Below are 24,402 nucleotides of genomic sequence, written 5' to 3'. Positions count from 1 at the left end.
CAGTGGCGCAGATAAAATGTCTCATGTTCCACAACTTCTCTTCTTTGCAGTGGAGACTGGTGGCTCTGATGTCAGTGGGGCAGTGAACCTGCTCTGCAAAGCACCTTGGATAGTTCCTTTAGAGTTCTGCCTGGTTCTGACTGAAACCCAGAGCGGATTCGCCACCCCACTGACATTGGAGCCACCAGCCTCCTCTCCTTCTTTGTGAAGGGGCATCTCCCATGCTTCTGGCTGAACCTGAATTGGGAGTGTGAGATGCTGCCTCATACAATGAGTAATGAACACCTCAGAAGTTTTCAGGGTCACATGAGTACCCGTATGCTTTCTCAACAGATGGTTGATTTTGTCAGCCTTGATAGTGCCAATTGGTTGTGAGGAGGAAGCGGAGGACTTGTATTCAGTTCCCTCTACATCTGTCTGAAACATCTCTGTCCAATGACTGGAACCAAGCTCACAGCCTTGGGTAAGGGATACAAGGTTCATTTTTCTGCATGCAGTTTCCGAAGCCTAAGGGAATTTAGGCATGAATCATCACCCCCACAGGATTAATGTGGTAAATTACCCAGTTGACTCTCTATGATACAAGTGTTAGTTTTCCCAACCCCCTGATCTTTGGGTCCCCAGAGATTCCACTGTTCCAGGCTACATTAAGCAGTTATCATATCTATCACCACAGAGAAACAAGAATGGTTAAAGCCTAAAGCCTGAAGTACATTGCATTGGCATAAGCATTAGTGTGATTTATTACTGTATTTTACCAGCACTGTTCCCATGGTCAAATCAGAACAGCACAGCAGTAGCTCTCTTGTGCCAGGTGGTTCTTATCACCCCTCTCTTCTGATTTCAGGAGCTTTTTAAAAAGCCCCCCACATAGTAGTTTTCCTTTGATTTATTCTAGGCCCACCATAGCTCTTCCCCCATTCTGGGTGCATATTGGAGGAACAAGAGGTAAGTGCTGGTTCCAGGTTTTGAAGGGCCCTTGGGTGGCACCCTCAATGGTCCTTCTCCATCAGTGAATCTACCTTCTTACCACCATTGCTGCTGCTCTTCTTCTTCCTCATTATTATTACCACATGTTTGCCTGCCAGCTAGAGAGCCAATGAGCCAACAGAGCCAATGAGTGGCATCTACTGCTCCTCCTCCTCCTCCCCACGGATGTTGTCTGGGCCAGAGTGAAAGGATGGCGAACAAGCAGGTTGCAGCGGTGAAGAGGAGGAGCAGGTCCAGGGAGATCTAGTCAGTGGTCCCCCTGCTGAGGAGTGGGCTCTTGGCAGGTGCCCAACCTTGATGCCAGCCCTGTGGGAGGTCTTTGGATTCTGTGGAATCAAAGCCTATCCCAGCATGCCCCATAATACCTTTTTTATGCCCTCTCCAATATTGTAGGAGCACTGGCTGTGGACCTTTACACAGCCTCATCCAGGGGGCTTATGAGGTTGGATCTCCCTCTGTGGAGGAGAGCACTATGTGTCAGGGTGGAAACTGAGCCCATAGAGCCCCAGAGTAGTTCTGATTCTGAGGAAGAACAGCAATCCGTGGGAGAGGAGCTTGCTCATCTCTCACAAGCACAGCAGCTGGCAGAGATTCCTCCTGTCAGCATTCCTGGGATAGATAGTGACCCTGGCAGTGAGAGAGCGCTGGAGGGGGGCTTGCTGGATGCTCGGCGCAGACGCAGGGGCGGTGACAGATGGAGGGCGTGGAAAGGAGGCGCTCCACTCGTTTGGTGCTCAAACAACGGTCGCGTCCCAAGGGAAAGAGGGAGGATCTCTCCATAGCCCATAAGTTCAGAGTCTTCCCGTGGTTCCCCTTCAAAAGGGGACCAACTGCCTTACCTGGAGCTTAGGCTACTCTGCTATCTTTCCCCAGTGCTTTTCCTTGCTTTGGCGCTAGCGATTAGTATTCTGAAAGAGTCATAAACTAATAAAGGAATAAAGTCTCGGAAAGAATTCCTCATCGTCTGTGTCCTGAGTTGGCTATTGGAGGGGACTGCAAGAGGCAGCTAGGGCGCTCCTGACACTATGTTGGGTAAGGCTTGTTGTTGTTGTTTATTCGGTCAGTCGCTTCCAACTCTTCGTGACTTCATGGACCAGCCCACATCAGAGCTTCCTGTCAGCCGTCGCCACCCCCAGCTCCCCAAAGGTCGAGTCCGTCACCTCCAGAATATCATCCATCCATCTTTCCCTTAGTCGGCCCCTCTTCCTTTTGCCTTCCACTTTCCCTAGCATCAGCATCTTCTCCAGGGTGTCCTGTCTTCTCATTATGTGGCCAAAGTACTTCAGTTTTGCCTCTAATATCATTCCCTCAAGTGAGCAGTCTGGCTTAATTTCCTGGAGTATGGACTGGTTTGATCTTCTTCCAGTCCAAGGCACTCTCAGAATTTTCCTCCAACATTTCCTCCAGCAAGGGTAAGGCTACTCTAGATTAATTCACATGCTCTGGATAATATTGGTTCTGTTCAGGAACTGCCAAGCACAAACAATTGTGGAAACAATGTTAGCAAAGTCATTGCTTCTGTGGAACCACCCACTGGTCCAGGCACAGGTTTTTGCCTATGAAGACTTGAAAACCCTGTGGCTTTTGCCTATCCCCAGTAAAATCACAGATGGTGATTCTGCAAAATTCAGTTTCACTCAGGTTCTCATTGTTTCATGATTTTGTTTGTTTGTTTTAGTATTTCTATGCAATTTTAATGCATTTAATACACATTTATGAGTTTTTCAAGCAATTTTACAATTAATAAAGCTGTTTTTGTGTTCATTCCCTGAAATATGCACATGGTTGTGTGCATTTTTTAATGCATGCATTTTGTGCACAATTTTGTTTGTGAACTGCATTGCAATTTTTGAAATTGTACAGATTTCAACAGAAAACCGCATTTCCATTCATGTTTCATTTTAGGAAGTATGGATTTGGGAAGTTCACACTAAAATGTGAATGGAACTGATTTCTCACCTGTCACTAGGGATGCCCTCCTAGGGAGCATAGGCTTGCACACACTTTTTTTGTACAAGAAACAATTGTCAAAATTGTCAAAAAAAATTCAAGTTCAGGACCAAAACAGACATTACTTTAAAAGTGTGTCTAGCGGCTATGTCTTGTCTTCATTTTTTCAGAAGATGAGGTGCAGGGGCCCTGATCTGGATTGGGACCCTAACGTGGGGAGTAGTAGGCTTTTAAGATCTGGACCCAGCCCCCTGCTCCTACTCTAGAGTAAAAATGAAGAGGAAAAGGCATAGTTGCTAGACACACATTTAAGTAATTAGTGTCCGTTTGGGACCTCAGACAAACAGATACACGGAACTGGGTCTTATCCAATAAGCATAGCAGCAGCAGTACTCCCCAGCAGGTCAGGGCTGTGTCAAGGATAGGCAGAATTAGGCACCTGCCAAGTGCCCATACCCCAACAGGGGCGACAGCCACCTTGACCTGCTCTGCCTCTTCATTTCATTTCATTTATTATGAAATGTATTATGTATTATGAATACAGCTATGGGGCAGTATTTCTATACTGCCCCATAGCTGAAGCTCTCTAGGCAGTTCACAAACATTAAAAACCATTAAAAACACATTATACAATGTGCGAAACCATTTACATACAAACATAAACAGACAGCGCACACACAGACAAACTATATATCTAACAACAGTGTTTAGACAAGAAACCAAATACAGTTCAGGACCTGATTAAAAGCTCATTATATGCTGCCAAATGCCTGAGAGAAGTTTTAACCTGGCACCAAAAAGATAGCAATGTTGATGCCAGGTGGGCCTAGTCAGGGAGATAATTTCATAATTGGGGGGCCACCACAGAGAAGGCCCTCTGCCTTGTTGTTACCCTCCAAGCCTCCCTAGGAGGAGGCACCCAGAGGAGGGCCACTTCACCATTTTATTTTTAAATGTTATTTATTACATTTCTATATCATCCAATAGCTGAAGCACTCTGGGTGGTTCACAACAACGATTGCAACCTGGGTTGTTCACCTGCCTCTCAATCTGGCCCAGACAACAGTGTTGGTGAGAAGGAGGAGATGCCACTGCCTACTTGCTCACTGGCTCTCTGCCTGTCAAGCAAGCAAGTGGTAGCAACACTGAGAAAGAGGATGAGGAGCAAGAGCAGCTGCTGACAATGGTGGTGAGGAGGTAGACTCACTGAGGGAGGGGTCGACCCCATGGAGGGTGCCTTGCCCAGGGTCACTCAAAAACCTGGAGCTGGCACTGCAGCAGGTTGTTGCTAGTCCCTACAGCAGAGCTCACACCCAGGATTAGGGATGTACATTCCGTCTGTGTTTCATGGATTGTCAGGTGCCTTCCATTCCGTCATCTGCCCATTGAAGGGATTGGATTTTCACACATGCGAAAATGTGTAAATTTGCCCCAAATGCATTTTTCCACACTTTAGCCTATGGGGGAAATGCACATTTTTGGCCGGGTTTTTTAAATTTTTGCATATTTTTCTATGACAAAATTTGTGCAAAATTCGGGAAGGTTAGAAAAATGGTCTGCAAGTCCGCAGAATCCTCCCAACAGGGGAAAAGCCAGTCCGCTGCAGAATCTGGGGTTTGGATTCATGAAAATCTGAACTAATTTGGTTCTGTTGTGGATTTCTCGAACATCCCTACCCAGGGTAAATAAGTGTAAGTGAGCAAAGTCAAAGTAGGTGAATAAAACCGGAAATCCTACAAACTCCTAGCATTTTGCCATTCTTCTTTCAGTCCTCGCAAATCCTAATCATACCCCTTTCCCAGATAATTCATTTTTATTTACAGCATCATATAGTTTCATATAGTATCACATAGTTTAATTCCTCCTGATTAAGCTGGTCAACAGTTTGCTACCATCAAAAACAGAAAGAATGTCAGAGCAGTTTTTCATGTATATGGATTATATGAATGACAGTCGTGCTCACAAAGGATCTATTCTTCCTTCATAAATTGAATATATTCCCTGGTAAGCCACACTGGCTGCATAAAACAATGGGAGCAAGTGAGCTTCACTAATACTCCCTAGGAAATTATTCAAACAATGCCACAATCCATTTAGAGTAGACAGGGAGGCAAAGAAGAAGAAAAGACGGCGTCTTTTCTGTTTGTTCCTGCATTCTTGTATTGCTTTTGTTGTTGGCTCAGTTCACTGAGAAACTTCCTGTTCATGGTGTACATAACACACAAAAAATATGGTGATGTGTCAAATGTATGCCATATTTGACTCCCTTAAAGGTTCTTCCAAAATCATGGATGGTAGTTCAAAGGTATTTTCGGAAGTAGAACATTCTACTTAAACAACACTGAACTTGAATGGTTTCAGTATGTTTTGTAACAAATATTCACTTTTCAGGTTGAGTTTTGAAACATTAGAAATTTTAAAATTCATACTTTGAAATACATAATACTAACATTTCACTTTCCCCTGAATGCTCTTTGTCTCAAAGATAAGAAGTTTCATAGGCCATTTTTTTCCCATGTCTGTAGTTAATGCATGAAGGAAGTGGGAAGTCAGTATCTTTAGGGCACAATCCCATGCACGTTTTGACAGAAAAAAGTCCTACAGTTCCCAGCTGGGAATTGTAGGCCTTTTTTATGTCCTAACATGCATGAGATTGCGCCCTTACAGAATTAACTATTGGTCCATTCCCCACCCATCCACTGTGTTGGTAATACCCCTGGAAAATCTTGCTAGCCTCATTGAAACGTTTGACTTCCCTTGAAATTTCTCCAATGTTTCTTCAGAGGAGGAATTGGCCATTGGGGATTATAGAAGTTGTAGTCCAACACATCTGTAGGGCACCCTGCTGGAGAAGGTGTAAATGAACTTAGGTGACTGCAAATGTTATATTTTATGATTGTATATTTCTGTGTGTGTGTGTGTGTGTGTGTGTGAGAGAGAGAGAGAGAGAGAGAGAGACCAAAGAAATTAAAATTACATTTAACCATCAAAATACTCTTGGTTGGCACAAAGGAAAGCTGAGCATACAGATGATCCCTGTCCCTTACAGATAAGCATCATGGCATTCCTAACACAGCCACATTTGGTTTGCATCATTGTAGCTGTGATGGCCCATATACTTTGTCTCCCAAAATGCTGCATTCCAAAACACTGACATCCTCTTCACAGGAATTTTGTTAAAAAATAAAATTCAAATCTTTTTCAAAAGCAAGTTTATACTTTATCATCTTTTTATTCCCTGGAAAAATTACTGATGAATCATCTCTGCTCTTTTCACAATCATTTTTATTGTTGTGACTGCAAGACATCTTTAACTAACAATGTTAACTATTAATGCTTTATGTGCTTCACTATGGGGAACAAAATAAAGACAACCATGTATGTGAGGCAAGCCAAACAAATTGATTGCATGTGCACCAACTGCCCCCTAATTTAACAGGGACTGTCCCTATGTTTGGGACCACGACATGGTAAATCACTGTCTTTTTTGTTGTTGGAATGATTTTGATTATGCTTTTCTGAACATTTTTTTGTGTGTGCCCATGTGTACTAGAATATACCAGAGGTGGCTCTATATTGGGGGCGAATGGGACAGCAACCTTCTTCCTCTCTCCCACCAACTTGTGGCAGAGAAATCCCCCCACAACCAGGTCCATTTGCTCCTATTCATGGCATGCAGCTGCCAATTCTAACTCATGATCTTCTGCCATCCTCCGACAATCTCAGTAGAATATTAAGTATCTGCTCTGGCCTGTGTGCCACACCAGCCCCAATGAGAACCAGCTGCCACTGGAATGTACTCACTTCCACCACCCATCCTATAACTATCTATTCTGTTCTGTTCTGTAATAAGCACAAACTGAACCATTGTAGGAGTATAGGCAATCTTAAGCTTTAAAAGAAGGTATCCATTGTGGTCAGTCACTAACACTACCATGCTTCAGAGCAACCAGTACAGGATAGGCCAGCTTTCCCCAAGCTGGTATCTTCCAGTTGTGTTGGACTACAACTCATAGTATCCCTCAGCCAGCATGTTTCAGGAAGAGAACAGCCTTCACTGATGTATAAGGGGTTAAGAAGAGACACTCTTCACTGTGACAATAAGGGTGCACTGTATAAACTCAAGAGTGCCCCTATTTTCCATCTGTGAAACATTAGTGGTAAGCTATCGATTTGAATATGATGATCATACAATAATGCCTGCACAGTGCCCTCCAAACTAATATGGAGGGTGACTGCATTTGCCGTTCTTCTCTATGAGGTGACAGTGATGCTTGCTCACCAATATTATTGCTTGGAATAGGTCATCAAAGTTGGTCTCTGAATGTGTTCATTTCTCACCGAGCCTTTGGTGCAGCTGGACAGTGTGTTGTGATAAGGATGGTTTTTAAATATTCACAATTCGTTCAGTTAATGTGGTTATATATTTTAATTTGTTACGTATATAGATTGGTTAACTATTCTGTTTACAGATATTATAGTTAGGATTGTCTATATATCTCAGGGATATATTCATAATGTTATTTAGTGGTTAAGCCCAATCATATTAGGTCTCTGAGGACCTTCTCCACAGCAGAAATAACCTGCAGAGCATCCATTTCCTGGAAGAAATTTTGGGACTTTTCCTGGCAGGAAAAAAAAATACTCTACTGGGCTTTGAGTGCCTGCTACAGCCTCCTTTGCATTCCCCTGCCCCAAAGAAAGTTTCTGGGCCTCAGGGCCGGGGAAGGTGGAGGTAGCTGCAGCCTGAGGATTGCTGTGAACATAGCCCTGGTTGCAAGTAGGGATGTTGGAGAAATCAGTCTGGGTGTGGAGCTTGGTGAGTTTTCGCCAGGTTGGCCCCTTGGACTCTGGCTCTGTCATCTGCAAGATGGCCCAACTCAGTGTGTAACAAGTTGAGACAGCTTGCAGAGTTCTGGGTGTCTTTTTTATTTGCACAAATTGTGATTTGTGCAAAATCACTAATGTAAATAGCATAATTTGTGCAAAATTGCAGGTGTAAATGGTCTAATTTGTACAAATTAGACTCTGCCCACAATTTTGTGCAAATTCTGCTATTTACAGCTGCAACTTTGCACAAATCATGATTTGCACAAATCATGATAAAAAAAAAAGCACCCGATAAAGTTCCCAGGTTTCAGGAACTAACCCGCGGCTAGGCTTGGAAATGCAAATCCATGGGGATCTGTTGGGCCCCCACCAGATTTCGCCATGATGGACAACCGTAGCTGCAAGTAGAGTTATGCTCACTTTAATCCTGCTCACAAGCATTCAAGAAGAGAGCTTGCTTATGTGAGCTCTCCTGTTCAAATCCTCGTGAAGTCACTCTATCAGTTTGGAAGTGAAACAGCTCCACCCCAAAACAGAGTTGTTTCTGTGCACTCAGTGGGAAGGATCCAACAGTGCACTCCCCCTCATGTAAACTAATGCTTGCACAACATAACTAGTTGAATGGGAAAAATGCCCTCCAGATGCTCTCCAGATGGGCAGGTACCCAACCCTGCCTACACTTGACACCAGCTCTGCTGGTGCCAAACCTCCATCTGTGATCGCATCTATTGCCTCCGGGGGAAGGCTCCAGTTCAAATGGCAGACTTTCTGCCTCCTGCTCCTTGACATGGAATCCCAGCTGGCAGATTTGGAAGAGTGGTGGCAGTTCTGCCAGCTGGAAAGGGCCCTGTTTCAAGCAGGAGGTGAAAGCTCTCATCACTCTGGCCCTTTGTCCTCATCTTCCTTGTCCAATGAATAACCTTCACCTTGTATGTGATTCACCCATCCTCATCCACCTACGATGGGACTGGATGCCAGCTGTAACTGATGAACCATGTTAATAAGCAAGAGGAGCCAGTGTGCACTTTGCTACATGTCTCAATTCTGACCGGACACACATATTCCATGGGGTGGGGTGGCAGCCCTGTGTACTGCCTTTCCATTCCTTCAGCTTCTCATTCTTCACACAGTAGGTGGTAGGGATAACATGACAGACAGCTAACAGGGGAGGAGGAAGGTGGAGGTGGGGGACCTTCCATGGAAGGTGGAAAACGAAAACCTGATTAATGGGTGCCAACGTAAATACAAAGTGGCTGTTGGCATTAACAGAGTTTCATTTTTTTTTTTTTTGGCAGCAGATTGGACACCTAAGGAAGGCTGTTTATTAGAATTAGTGGAATCAGTGCACAAGAGCTGGTGGTACAAATCATTTAGGCTCTTTTGGGAATCCCCACTTTACTGTGTAAATTCCTCTGGGCTCTCATTCCCTTCTGGCATTATGCTGAGTCATTTGATAAGGAAATCCCCATGTATCTCTCCTTTTCCTCTTATAACCTAATAAATGAGTTAATAAATCATCAGAAACTGTACACGTTCCAGAACCTCCCTTGATCTGTCACTGTCTGTCTGACCTTGTATGCATCACATATCCATAAGCATAAGCTCAAATGAGCAAAGTCAGATCCTATCCTATCCCAGTTTTAGAGCAGGGTTGTTTGTTTGTTTGTTTGTTTCATTTATATCCCGCCTTTTTTCCTCTTGCAAGGAACCCAAGGCAGCTTATATTATCCTCCTCCTCTCCATTTTATCCTCACAACAACCCTGTGAGGTAGGTTGGGTTGAGAGTCTGTGACTGGCCCAAAGTCACCCAGTGAGCTTCCATGGCTGAGTGGGGACTAGAACCTGGATCTCCCAGCTCCCAGTCCAACACTCTAGCCACTACACTACACCACACTGGAGCTACAGGTTACTTGACAGCAATCCAGTTTGACAGTTTCCCACAACCACTGCACCTCTAAAGGCCTAACTACGCAGTTCTTTAAATGCATCACTTGAAGCAGTGTCTGGGTTTCTTAATTTTTAATTAAAACCCAGGAAGGAGTGAATGAGGATTAGGAACACAGCATACAGGGATGGAAGGATTAGTTCCATTAGCCCCACTGTGATCCTGAACCCAGCCACCCATGGCAAATAGCCATTTTAAAAACTCCCAGTGAAGTGATGCTCTCCCCATGCACCGTCATCCTGATCTGGATCGCATCCTCACCACCACCACTACCACCACGTGTGCACACACGCGCGCACTCGCGCACACACACACATTGGTTTAATAATTTTTGTAAAAAATCCTGATGTTGCTTTAAGCAATGCATTTAAAGCAGGGGTGGGCAACTTGTGGCCCTCTAGGTGTTTTGGCCTACAACTGCCATCAACCCTTGCCAGCATAGCCAATGGTGAGGGATGACTGGAGTTGTAGGCCAAAACACCTGGAGGGCCACAAGTTGCCCACCCCGGGTTTAAAGTGAAGTGTAATTATGTTTTAAGGTGCCCTTTAAACACTACAAGAGTGCTGTGTGATGAACACAGTGCAGCGTTTGAAGGCCTGGAACTGGGGCATATCGAAGGGATCCAAATGGCATCTGAAGATGGAATCCTATACATGTTTGAACAGGGGGGGAAAACAACAACCTCCTACAACTCCCAGCATGCTGGCTGGGGAATGCTGGGAGGTGTAAGACTATTTTCTGTCCAAACATGCATAGGATTGCACCCTAAATGACTCACAGGATTGGCCCCACCCTTGTGATTGCGGGACTTAAAATGGCACACTAGCAGTGTGGGATGATCCCATGGCACCTACCACTGAGCTAGCTGAAGCTTCCATTTACTTAGATATATAGCCCCGCTAGCTGTCCTTGAAATTAGGGCTGTGCACGGACCCCTGCTTTGCTTCTGATGCCACTTCAGACCCTTCAAATCAGCCCCGCTTTGACTCGGACCGATTTGGACCCCCTCCATTTCGATTCGGTTCTGGATCTGAAGCAAGATTCATAGAATCATAGAATAGTAGGGTTGGAAGGGGCCTATAAGACCATCGAGTCCACCTCCCCCCACTCAATGCAGGAGTCCAAGTCAAAGCATCCCTGACAAGTGGTTGTCCAGCCTCGTCTTGAATGCCTCCAGTGTGGGAGAGCCCACCGCCTCCCTAGGTAATTGGTTCCATTGTTGTATTGCTCTGACATTTCAGTCAGTCAGTCAGGACATTTCTCCTGATGTTCAGCTGGAATCTGGCTTCCTGTAACTTGAGCCCATTATTCTGTGTCCTGCACTCTGGGAGGATTGAGAAGAGATCCTGACTTTACTCTCTGTGACAACCAATTCAGATATCTGGATCACTCAGTTTGGGCATTTTCCCATTGACTTGCATGGGAAAACACAAATGCCCATAACTTTTTCAGTTTTCATGATAAAAACATGAAACCGAGGAGTGTCTCTGCCAACATGTAGCAGATACCACCTGCCAAATTGCAGACAGTTTGGCTTAGCACTTCCTGTGCTAGGTGCAGCTGAAATTTGATTTTTTCCACAAAAAACTCTCAAAGCAAAGAGCTTTACCTCTCAGCCCCACGCCGCCACCTCCTCCTTCCTGCTTGGCTGTCTATGGCCATGTTTCCATGACAATGGAAGGAGAAGCTGATGGAGGAGCACCAGCTTTTTAAAAGGAATCAGCTTTGCTGCAATGTGGTTCATGCAGGGCTCCACAAGCAGCAGCATCTCCAGAGCAGTAAAAATCACTTCACAGAACATACTTCCTGGGCGGGGTTAGAATGCACATCATCTGACTGGCAGGGGCTGCTCAGCCAATAAGAGAGGCTTCCCCCCTCTCCTTTCCCCTGAAAGTCCAGATGCACTGCATTTCAGGAGCAAGCCTCATTGAGCACAATGGGAGTTACTTCTGAGTAGACACACATATGCTTATGCTGGGGAAGAGAGCAGTAAACACAAAGATGGAAACCAGCCCCCATTTGAACTTGCAGAATCTCTATAATGAAGGGTGGAAATAGTTTATTCTAAGGATGGGGGAGAATTTATCCCCGAAACTTCGGGGGGCCGAGTGCCAACGTGTTCGGCCCCCTGAAGTAGTTTCGGGGAGAAATTCTCCGCACCCCCCTGCACCCCCCCCCCGGGACGGGACTTACCTTTCCCGAATGTCCCTCCCGGCGGCGGTTCGTCGGGTCTTCGTCAGGGGCGGGGGCGGCAACCAGTCTTTCGACCGGCTGCCGCCGCCGCCATTCCAATAAAAGTAAAAAAAAAAAAAAAACTCCCCCGTGATAGGCTACGTGACGATTAATGTAGCCTATCACGGCTAGATTTGCAAAGTCAGCCGTGATAGGCTATGTAAATCGTCACGTAGCTTATCACGGGTGACTTTAAAAAAAAAAGCGTACGGCTAATGGCGGCCCACATAGGGAGCCGCCATTCATGTTCCTTATTTGGTCGCTGTAGTCTACGTAAAGATTACGTAGACTATGGCAAAAATAAGGGCAACGCTATTTGCGTTGCGCTTATTTTCGCCGTAGTCTACGTAAAGATTTACGTAGACTACAGCGACCAAATAAGGAATGCGAATGGCGGCTCCCTGTGGGGGCCGCCATTTGCATACGTGCTTTTTTTTTTTTTTAAGTCACCCGTGATAGGCTACGTGACGATTAACGTAGCCTATCACGGCTGACTTTGCAGATCTAGCCGTGATAGGCTATGTTAATCGTCACGTAGCCTATCACGGGGGTGTTTTTTTAAAAAAAACTTTTTATTTCGCGGCCGGGCGAGGCGCCTCCTCCCCGGCCTGAATTTCAGCCGGGCGAGGCGGGAAGCCTCCCCCCTGGCCTGAATTTCGGCCAGGCGAGGCAGGAAGCCTCCCCCCCCCGGCCTGAACTTCGGGGGGAGCAGCGAAGCGCCTCCCCCCCACCGCGAACAAGCTGCGAGACCAGGTAAGTGGCTTTCGTGCACTCCTAGTTTATTCCTAATGGAATAAACCAACGGAGAATTGGAGTCTTGAGATTGTGCTTTACACTTAGGGAATTTGGGCTTTAAGCTGTGCCATGTCAATTGAGGGGGATCTCTGTAAATTCTGTGGGCATTAAGAGGGCAAGCCACATTGACACAATGGGAATTACTTCTGAGGAGACACTAATGGGTTCGTTGTGGGAAAGAGAGCAGTAAACACAAAGACGGAAACCAGCTCCCATTTTAACCCACAGGATCTCTATAACGAAGGGTTGAAGTTTCTTCCTTAGGCAATAAACCAAACAAAGGAGAATCGGAGCCTCAAGATCGCACTGTGCCTTGTCAGTTGAGGGGATAAATCTTGTCAGTTGAGGGGGACTCTTGTCAGTTGAGGGGGTGGAAACACTCCCAAGGACTGCTAGCCATCTCCTGTTCATAAGGAGGAGAGTATAGTGAGCAGTGGGGCCTTGTGCCGCGCTGCTGGTCGAATGTCCTTGGCAGCTGACCAGGGAGGAGGAGGAGGTGCTGTACATGCCCCCCCCCACTGGCTGTCTCCTGTTCATGAGGAGGAAACACCTCGCTAGCAGTGAGGGGCGTGTGACGCACCTCCTCCTCCTCCAGCCTGGGCGATTCACAGTGCTTTTTGCAAATACGCAAAAAAGTGCTGTGAATCACCCATATATTCAAGATTCATGCTTTTTTGCATATAAGTCTATGTGCACATATATTTCCAATTGCCATGTTTTTAAAAAACATGGTGATTGCCGCAGAGGCAGAGGGACCGGTGAGTGGAACAGGGGCTGGGGGGGGGTGTCCACAGGACCTGGAGGGGAGTGGGTTCTCTCATCCCTAAGTAACACCACCACAGTGATCTCTGTCTCTGAAATGCAGCCATTTTTCTCCAGTTATTCAGTCTCCCCCACCCTCTCCACCACTGTCACTGATTGGAGATTGCTGGGTTACGTTCAACCCTGATTTGGCAACTAGAGTTTCCATTGGCCAAAGCTCCCTCCTTCCCTCCATCCCCCCTCACTCCCCCTCACCCCCTTGCTGAACTTTCTCAAGTTGATACTTTGGCTCCAGGCTCTCTGGGTTGCTCAGAACGAATCACCGAGTCAGATGAGGCACTTCGTATACAAGCTGCTTCGCTTTGGGATGCCTTGTTGCTATTCTGCTCAGCCCCGCTTCAAGCAGCCTGCTTCGACTCGTTATTCGGGCTTTGAACCGAAGTGGTGCACAGCCCTACTTGAAAGGCTTGAACACATTCTCAAACATCAAATCCCATTTCTACCAGAATCAGTACCACAAGCTTTCATGTGAAATCATGCTGTAAATGGCCTGAGAAATACACTTACTTCTTTAGTGAGAGCCAATGCATTGCTTGAGTATTGATCTTCTGGTGGCCATGTGTCCTCTTTTACAGAGGAAAGTCCTCTGTTTGAAGGCATCCTCTGTATGGCTTAAAGATAAAAAATCATAAGAACTGTTGCCCATCAACAGTTAATGCGTCAAGAGCAGACTGAACAGGCAGGAAGAGATGTCACCTGGTCACAGTCTTTTATGGGGAGCTGCTGTATTTCTATTAAATTATAATAAAATTATAATAATTATTTCTAAATTTGCATCTTGTTTTATAAATTAGCATATGCAAAATTTAGGCAGATTGGTGTCCTCCTTTATCCTCTTTTTGAGAGATGCACACACTCCTTTTTGGTGATTCATAAGTGATCACTCTAGTCTTGGGTGATCAAGATTCCTGGATGGCCTTGAATGAACCAGTCACTTAACTAAAACACTACTATTATCTTTTTTCTTCTTCTCTCCAGGGCTGGCCCTAGGATAAATAGTACCCTGGGTGAGGAGTGCCTTTGATGCCCCTCATCCACCCATAGTCAGTTTTGCAGGGCCACCCAGGGGATTTATGGGGCCTGGTCCAGGTGTAATGTCCACTGAGAATGACATTGCTCAAAACCTTGATCTCCCAGCCACTGGGCTACAGTTTGCACAAGCCGAAGTTCAAAAAGCCACATTCTGAGCAGTGGCAGTGACCTATGAAACACAGCAGAACTATTATAAGTTTGACTTATAATTTTGTTTTGTTTTATAGCAGTTCCTATCTTTTGGTAAGCATTCTTTATTTTAGAATATCCATTATTTTTATCTTTAAAAATAATAAAGAAAAGTTATAAACAAAAAAGGTATCCAGCTGACCACTTATCGCTTATGGCTTTATTTTATTATTATTTATATGGTGCTTATAGAGTTTACAGTATTTGAAGTGCTACGTGCTTGGTAACATTGCCTCAAAGTAAAGCTTTGCTCCACTGATATGTAACTAGCACAAATGACATCAAAGTGGAAATTGAAAAAGAAATATACTTTACAGCCAATTGAAGGAAGATCATTTTTTTTGTAGCTAGGACCCAAACAACCTTTAGAATCTTGAAAGAAAGGTTACAGACCACTTGCTTTTTGCCACCCTAGCTCACTGCAGACAGTACGTTCAAAACTGCATTCAAGACTGCATTCAAGTCTGTTTCCCGCCTCCCAGCTGAGCAGAGCAGAGCAGAGCAAGCTGCTCCAGCTGGTCCAGGGACTACAGAAGCAAGCAAGCTCCCAGAGAGCGAGCGAACAGAGCGAGCGAACAGGGGGAGCAAACAGGAGTTGGCCAGGGGAGTTGCAGTGGTTGAAGAGACAAAGGAGACAGAGGAGACAGAGGCTAAGAGGTAAGTGGGTTGCAGGAAGCCCAGGGCGCTGCCCTTTATCCTTCTGACTGGCTGTGAGCTCACCAGGAGCTTCTGAGAGCTCCAACTGAATTGGAGGGGTGTGGCCTGAGTACTCCCAGCAGCTGACTGGGCGGGAAGCTTCAGTCTGTTTCCCGCCTCCCAGCTGAGCAGAGCAGAGCAGAGCAAGCTGCTCCAGCTGGTCCAGGGACTACAGAAGCAGGCAAGCTCCCAGAGAGCGAGCGAACGGAGCGAGCAGACAGGGGGAGCAAACAGGAGTTGGCCAGGGGAGTTCGGCAGGGGAGGTCAAGGGGGAGGCCCCTAACATTTTTTTTTTTAACTAACTTTTTCCCATTTATTTGTCTTGTAACACACACTTCCACACCAGTGGGACTCTGCTTTTAACCTCTACTGAGTAGAGGAGCAGGCACAGGCTAGTCTAGAACAATCACAAAGCTAGACACAAAAAGGGAAACGGGGCTATGGAAGGACAAGACTCTCCAGTGGTGGTGACCTGCAAGGTGTGTGCCATGTTTGTTTTCTTGCCTGAGAACAACATGGCCTACACCTGCAACAAGTGCAAGTTGATCACGCTGCTGGAGGAAAAAGTAAGTGGACTGGAGCGGCGACTGTCGACCCTCCGGGGAATAAGAGAACACGAAGAGTTCTTGGACAGAATGGGGGAACTACAGCAGCAAAGGGCAGACCAGAAGCTTGAAGAGCAACAGCAAGATGAGGCAGAAGTGGGAAATGCTGAGGAGAAGAAAAATGGAGTAGAGGATACTCCTTGGAAAACGGTGACAGTTAGGAGAAGAAGAACTAGACGCCACTCTGCACCAGTGGAAGCGGTGGAGCTGTGGAACCGATTCCAGGTACTTGCAGATGAGACTGGAGGACAGCCTGCAGAGGAAGAATCACAGGGGAACCTGCATGAGAGTGAGCAAGAGGCTGAAGGTCAGTCAAACAGAGGCGATGAAACCCAGGCCTACAAGAAGAAGAAGAGAAGAGTGGTAGTAGTGGGAGACTCCTTGCTGCGTGGGATCGAGACCCAAGTATGTCGCGAAGACCCGTGGACTCGCCAGGTATGTTGTCTCCCGGGAGGACAGATTAGAGACGTGACTGAAAGGTTACCTGCACTCATAAAGCCCACTGACAGGTATCCCTTTCTTCTCATCCATGTGGGAACAAATGATAGCGCCAAGCGGAGCTACAAAGAGATCACGTCAGACTTTGAAGCTTTGGGAAGGAAACTCAAGAACTTTGGGGCCCAGATAGTTTTCTCATCCATCCTTCCAGTAGTTAGAAGAGGGATAGAAAGGGAACGAAAAATACTCCGGGTGAATGACTGGCTACAAAGGTGGTGCCGACGAGAGAGATTTGGATTCTGGGACCACGGGCTATACTTCCTGGAAGATGGGCTGTTGGCTAGGGATGGGTTGCACCTCACAAAGGCTGGGAAGAATGTGTTTGGCCACAGCATGAAGAACTTCATCAGGAGGGCTTGAAACTGAATCCTACGGGGAAGGGAGATGTAATGTTGGGGGTAACAATGGACGTAGGCGCATGCACTGCAATGGAGAGAACAGCGCTGATAGCGCCCAATAATAGTCTTCAGACACATGTAGGAAGAAAGCCAGACTATGAAGCACATGGTCTTCGATGTCTATATACTAATGCCCAGAGTATGGGAAACAAACAGAACGAACTTGAACTCTTAATACAGGAGGGAAATTATGACTTGATAGGTATAACTGAGACTTGGTGGGATGACTCTCATGACTGGAATACAGCAGTTGAAGGATATAACTTGTTCAAAAAGAACAGGAGGAACAGAAAGGGAGGCGGGGTTGCACTGTATGTGAAAAATACATATCTCTGCACAGAAATACAGGAGGAGGAGCTTGGTAGCCCCATCGAGAGCATCTGGGTTGAAATAAATGGAGCAAAGAATAAAAGGAACCTGGTGGTCGGAGTCTACTACCGGCCACCCAATCAAGGAGAAGCCAAGGATGAAACTTTTGAAAAGCAAATAGCCAATGTTTTAAGGAAGCATGATGTAGTAGTAATGGGGGACTTCACTTTCCCCGATATTTGTTGGGAGACAAATTCTGCAAAACATGGCCCCTCCAGGAAATTCCTGACTTGTGTGGCGGATCACTTCCTCCTACAGAAAGTAGAGGAAGGAACTAGAGGATCGGCTATCCTTGACTTGATCCTAACCAACAGAGATGACTTAGTGGATAAAGTAGCAGTTACAGGAACTCTGGGGGAAAGCGACCATGTTGTACTTGAGTTCTTGGTTCTAAGGGAAGCAAAAGCCGAGTGTACTCAAACGCATACCCTGGATTTTAGGAAAGCTGATTTTAATAAACTCAGAACAATGATCAGTAAGGTCCCATGGCAAACAATGCTAGCGAGAAAAGGAGTCCAAGATGGGTGGGAACTTTTAAAAAAGGAAATTCTCAAGGCACAATCACAAACAATTCCAACAAGAAGAAAAGGTGGAAGACAACAGAAGAAGCAAATGTGGCTTCACAAAAAGCTTAGGGATGACCTGAAAACAAAAAAGGACACATATAGGAAGTGGAAAGAAGGCCAAGTAACAAAGGAAGAGTACAGGCAGGTAGCACAGAATTGCAGGGATGGCGTCAGGAAGGCTAAAGCGGAGAACGAGGTGAGGTTAGCGAGGGATGCTAAAAACAACAAAAAGGCTTTCTTCAGCTACGTGCATAGTAAAAGGCAGAGGAAAGAAATGGTTGTTCAGCTATTAAATAAGGATGGCAAAATGATAACAGATGACAAAGAAAAGGCAGAGGTCCTCAATTCCTACTTTGGCTCAGTCTTCTCCCAAAAGAGGGTCTATGACCCCCCTGGCAAAGGCGAAGTACAGGCTGAAGGGGCAGGATTGCAGCTTGAGATCGACAGGCATATGGTCAAGGAACACCTCATTGCTTTGAATGAGTTCAAATCTCCAGGGCCAGATGAACTGCATCCTAGAGTAATAAAGGAACTGGCAGAAGAACTCTCAGAACCGCTGTCTATTCTCTTTGAGAAATCATGGAGGACCGGGGAAGTGCCAGATGACTGGAGGAGGGCTAACGTTGTCCCTATCTTCAAAAAGGGTAAAAAGGAGGAACCTGGGAACTACAGACCAGTCAGTCTGACATCAATCCCTGGGAAAATTCTGGAGCAGATCATAAAGCAATCCATCTGGAAGCACCTTGACATCAATGCCGTGATTACTCGAAGCCAACATGGATTTGTCAAAAACAAGTCCTGCCAGACAAATCTGATCTCTTTTTTTGATCAAGTCACCTCCCTTGTAGACCGTGGGAATGCTGTAGACATCATATACCTCGACTTCAGCAAAGCTTTCGACAAAGTGCCCCATGATATCCTGATGAGCAAACTAGCTCAAAGTGGGCTAGATGAAACAACGATCCGGTGGATCCACAGTTGGCTACAGAATCGGACTCAGAGAGTGCTTATCAATGGGACCTTCTCAAGCTGGGGAGAGGTAACGAGTGGGGTACCGCAGGGCTCAGTCCTGGGCCCAGTGCTCTTCAACATTTTTATTAATGACTGGGAGGAGGAGGTGCAGGGAATGCTGATCAAATTTGCAGATGACACAAAATTGGGAGGGATAGCTAATACTTTGGAAGACAGAAACAAAATTCAAAGTGATCTGGATAGACTGGAGTGCTGGGCAGAAAACAACAGAATGGCATTTAATAGGGACAAATGCCAAGTTCTGCACCTAGGAAAAAGAAACCAAATGCACAGTTACAAGATGGGGGATACGTGGCTCAACCACACTACGAGCGAGAAGGATCTTGGAATTGTCGTCGATCACAAGCTGAATATGAGCCAACAATGTGATGTGGCTGCAAAAAAGGCAAATGCTATTTTGGGCTGCATTAATAGAAGCATCGCTTCCAAATCCCGGGAAGTACTAGTTCCCCTCTACTCAGCACTGGTAAGGCCTCATCTGGAGTACTGTGTCCAGTTCTGGGCACCACACTTTAAGAAGGATGCAGACAAGCTGGAGAGGGTTCAAAGGAGGGCAACAAAGATGATCAGGGGACTGGAAACAAAGCCCTATGAAGAGAGACTGAAAGAACTGGGCATGTTTAGCCTTGAGAAGAGAAGACTGAGGGGAGATATGATAGCACTCTTCAAGTACTTGAAAGGTTGTCACAGAGAAGAAGGCCAGGATCTCCTCTTGATCATCCCAGAGTGCAGGACACGGAATAATGGGCTCAAGTTACAGGAAGCCAGATTCCGGCTGAACATCAGGAAAAACTTCCTGAGTGTCAGAGCAATACGGCAATGGAACCAATTACCTGGGGAGGTGGTGGGCTCTCCCACACTGGAGGCCTTTAAGACGAGGCTGGACAGCCATTTGTCAGGGATGCTCTGACTTGGATTCCTGCATTGAGCAGGGGGTTGGACTCGATGGCCTTGTAGGCCCCTTCCAACCCTACTATTCTATGATTCTATGATTCTATGAAAACACAGCCACTGAGCTCAGCTTGGTGCCCCCTTCAGGTAAGTTTGGTCCCCCCTCAGCTTGGTGCCTTGCGTGACTGCCCAGCTCTCCCACCCCTAAAGCCAGCCCTGCTTCTCTCTGCATCACCCTCCTTCTTATTCTTTTTTTCTCCTCAAAAGCTGACCTGATCCACATATGATAGCATATGTATTAACACCTTTTTGGGGTACAAATCTTAGGAACAACAAAATAAGAGGTATGATCTGCTAGCAGTGAGTGACATCAGGTTCCTAAAATGAACTTTGGACAGAATATGAAGCTGAGCTAATGTTCCATTTATTAGTCCTTGTGGTGGTGGTATTCAAATTGGGAGCTGAGGGGTGGGGGGAATAGTCAAGGCAAAGGAGTAAATTTCCCCACTGTCCAGATAGTCCTGCTCAGTGCAACCAGTTTGCTTTCCCCAATGCCTCCCACTAAAAAGAGCAACAACCAGTCCAGGTTTCATTTTTGCCTGCATTCAACAATCTCTCAAGTTGCATCCTGTCTTGGCTTTTTTCTTTTCTTTTTGGTGCATTGAAAGCATGTGTGGCCTACCTTACCTATCAGTGTTTGGCCATGGTGCTGTTTCGCCATGGTGGCCGAGAGAGAAGAAAGGGGCTCCCTTGGGTAGAGGGTTGTCAGATCATATTTATTCCCACTCTGGCAAGCTCCGCACAAGTCTGTGGTTAGAAGTGTGAATAAAAGGATCCAGCCCTCCCGACTGAAAGATTAGCATGCCTGTGTTTATTTATGCAGCATTATACAGTCCTTGTTTCATACTTAAATTCATATGAACAACAACAAATATTCGAAACTGATGCCAGCTGGTTCACATAAACGTCCAACATCCTTCCCACTTGGTGTGGATTGAAAGGAATTGAAATATCTTTCCCTCCACAGAATTGCAACCCACCCAGAAGTTCCAAATTCCTCAGCTTCCAAGAGATTTGGTTTTTTTGTTTGTTTGTTTGTTTTAACATCTTTTTTTTTCTTCCTTTCAGGGACACTGTGTGCTTTGGAGAAATACTGCAAACAGAGGATAAGAGGTATGCAGTGCCCCTGCAAATGATTGTGGTGTGCTCTGCTCCTCAAAATGAGGTTATTTGCATCTAAACACAGAAATTTCCCTGCCCTGTTTGACAGCTCTTGAATTATACCAAGGCCAGGTTGGTGTAAGAGGTTAAAGGGAGCGCCCAGCAAAGCCCCCTCTGATGGGCCCCCTCTGATGCAATGGGTCCCCTGCCCACTCCCGTGCCCACCTGGGGCCTTTCTACATGAGGCATTTATTGTGCACTCATCATTCCCTACTCACAGTTGTTTATGGGTTCTTTAAACAATCTCGTGACCCTCCCGTTTTGCTTATGTGTCTAACGAGCATTTTTGGCGAGGTTTTTTAGAGCAGGAAAAATGCGGCATTTAATAATGAAAGCAAAAGAAAGCATTTTTTCACTTGTCTAGTTGCACTATTCCACTATACCACAGCACCATCAGAGGTCATGTAGCAGAAAAGCAGGAAAGGAAACACTCTTCATGTAGTGCTCAGATCTCAGTTCTGCAATGAAACTGAAAGTAGCTATAGCCCATTATCAGCCAATTACCATCCTCGTGTAGAAAAGTTCCTGCTTCACTGTCACTGGCTTACTTGGCTGCAGCAGCTGAGGCTAGGAAGCCACCATCCATTTAAATTTCCCACAGTGCCCTGAAGTGATGCTGTCTCTGGTTCCCAGACTCAGGCACTGTTGTCAGATAAGCCCATACCTGGGTGAGTGGGCAGGTGCGTTAGTGGGCCCAGCATCAGGGCCAGTGGACCCTGGCAGGGCACTTGGGCCCTGTCATCTGCCCAAGAATGCCAGGTATCGATGTACACCATTATACCTCTCTAGTTTTCTAAAATGACCATCCCTTGGGGAATCCAGAGGGTGAACATTTGCCCTACTTTACAAAGGACAGTCTTCTGTTTGAAGGCCTCCTCTATTTGAAGGGCTACTCAGTCCAAAGCCTGTTCTAAGATAAAGGAGAATAAGAAGGGAGGGAGCGAAAGGGGCCTTGAAGTTGCCCATCAACAGTGAACACCTGGACACTGTTGAGTAGTTGAGTAGGCACAACTCAGTCACAATCTTCTCCACTATGGTCAGATATACTGCATTTCTATTTAGGAGACGGTATTCCTTTTTTTCTAAATTTATATCTATAAATATAAATTAGCGTATGCAAATATTATGCAAATGTGTGTCCTCTTTTGTTCTCTTTTTGGTGATGCCTAAGTGACACCCTATGAGAAAATGGTACAGTTGCTGCATTGGTGCAAAGTCCAATAGTCTGTTTTCAGTGGAAATGAGACTGGCAAGGGCCATGCCATGGAGTAGGGAAGTACGAAAGGGACTTACCTTGTCCTGCAGCTTTTTTCGCGGTGGGAGGGAGGCGCTTCGCTTCTCCCCCCGAAGTTCATGCGAGCGGGGGGTGTCTTCCCGCCTCGCCCAGCTGAAATTCAGGCCGGGGGGGAGGCTTCCCGCCTCGCCCCCGGCCGAAATTCAGGCCAGGGAGAAGCGCCCCATCTCCCCAGCCGCGAACTTCAACAGAAAAGTAAAACAAAAAACAAAAACGCCCCGTGATAGGCTACGTAACGATTTACGTAGCCTATCACGGCTGACTTTGCAGATCTAGCCATGACAGGCCACGTTAATCATCACGTATCCTATCACGGGGGCGTTTTTTTTTTTTTACTTTTCTTGGAATGGCGGCGGCGGCAGCCAGTCGAAAGACCGGCTGCCGCCCCCGCCCCTGTCAAAGCCCTGCCGAACCGCCGCTGCGACCCGCCACCGGGAGCGACATTCGGGAAAGGTAAGTCCCATCCCGGGGGGGGGGGCGGGGGGCGGGGGGGAGAATTTCTCCCCGAAACTACTTCGGGGGGCCGAATACGTTGGCACTCGGCCCCCCGAAGTTTCGGCGAGAAATTCTCTGACACCCCTACCATGGAGTGATGACGCAGAGGACTCCACATAGCAGCCGTAATATTTAAACTGGCCCTTAAAGTTGTAGGTCTAAACTCTGTTTGGGTTCACACAATCCGGTGTGTGTGTGTGTGTGTGTGTGTACAACAGGTCATCGTGGCTTCTCCCCGCACCCCCATACATGCCGCAGGCATGACCAGCATTTGCATGATTACCCACAATGCAGTGGGGGGTTGCTGTGTCATCTGAACCTGGTGCATGGTGCGACAGAGTAGCTTCATACCCACCCCGCAACCCCTACTGCACATCATGAGTTGTAAGGTAGGTACAAAGCCACCCCTGCTGTGCCACACACGGGGTTAGGAATAGGATTACATAGCAACAGGTACATGCATTGCAGGTAATTATGCAAATGCTGGTCACACATGTGGGTATGTGTGACCTAATGGCTTATTTTACCCCTGTTCTCATCCAAACCCAGTCTCTCTGTCCATGGTACCCTGGGGAAGCTCAGTTTCCCAGAGGAAGAGGTTCTAGTCACAGATCCATGTAATTCTACAACTTTCCATTAGAAATCAGGATATTACTGCTAAACAGCTGAATAAAAAGGGTTCTTTTTGGAGAAAAGACTTTCTGGAAAGAAATATGAGAATTCTTCTTCTTCTTCTCTCTCTCCCAGAAATCAGTTTGGTAGCCATAGTAGCTGCATAACTGCTGTAATTTCCAGAAAGCTGCCTTTCTTGCTTTGTATACATTGCGACTATATTTAATCCTGCCCTGTTCAGTCAATGCATATTGAAAGCATCTGGATGTTAGATCAGTTGAGCTGGCAGAATGGAATAAACACATGGTATCTACAAGAACTTTATTGGCTTGGCACCGCTTTATTATATCCTTCCATTGTTCCTCATGGATCTTAGCCCAGTCTTCTAGCATGCATCAGTAACTACTGGGGTGGTGGCATGTATGTCTGAACAGGGCTGCTATTATTTCTCTGCCATGTTTCCTAGCTCCATGCCCACTGATAAATGAATAGATGTGTCAAAATTGTTAAGAGGTTCTTTTCAATATCTGATCTGCAGGCCAATGGAATTTGGGGCATGGCATATGGATGGCATAGTGTGTGTAGTGGGTACAATGCTGGACTGGGAGTCGGAAGATCCAGGTTCGAGTCCCCACTTGGCCATGGAAGCTCACTGGGTGACTCTGGGCCAGTCACAGACACTCAGCCCAACCTACCCTCACAGGGTTGTTGTAGTGAGGATAAAGTGGAGGAGGAGGAGGAGGAGGAGGAGGAGGAGGAGGAGGAGGAGGAGGAGGAGGAGAATTATGTATGCCATCTTGGGTTCCTTAAGGAGGAAAACAGGCAGGATATAAATGTAATAAAATAAAATAAATACAGTTCTGGTCACCGTACCTCAAAGAAGGATATTGTAGAGTTGGAAAGGGTGCAGAAAAGGGCAACCCAAATAATCAAGGGGGC

At 46.2% G+C, this 24,402-nt stretch overlaps 1 long non-coding RNA gene across 1 annotated transcript in view; it reads left to right on the top strand.

Moving 5' to 3' along the window:
* The first annotated feature begins 331 nt into the window (after positions 1–331).
* LOC146348121 (uncharacterized) overlaps positions 332–24,402 on the top strand; it is a 52,249-nt gene continuing 28,178 nt past the window's right edge. Inside the window, exons 1-3 of the long non-coding RNA XR_014789917.1 lie at positions 332–463; positions 15,202–15,443; positions 20,970–21,014. This is a non-coding gene — a long non-coding RNA (uncharacterized LOC146348121). The remainder of the gene's footprint in view (positions 464–15,201; positions 15,444–20,969; positions 21,015–24,402) is intronic.

This window comes from Heloderma suspectum, chromosome 4 (assembly GCF_057233095.1).
Source record: "Heloderma suspectum isolate Gila_16-S chromosome 4, 16-S_ref, whole genome shotgun sequence".
NCBI classification, from domain to species: domain Eukaryota; kingdom Metazoa; phylum Chordata; class Lepidosauria; order Squamata; family Helodermatidae; genus Heloderma; species Heloderma suspectum.
The sequence above is the reverse complement of the archived record's forward strand: the minus strand, read 5'-3'. Positions and strand labels throughout refer to the sequence as shown.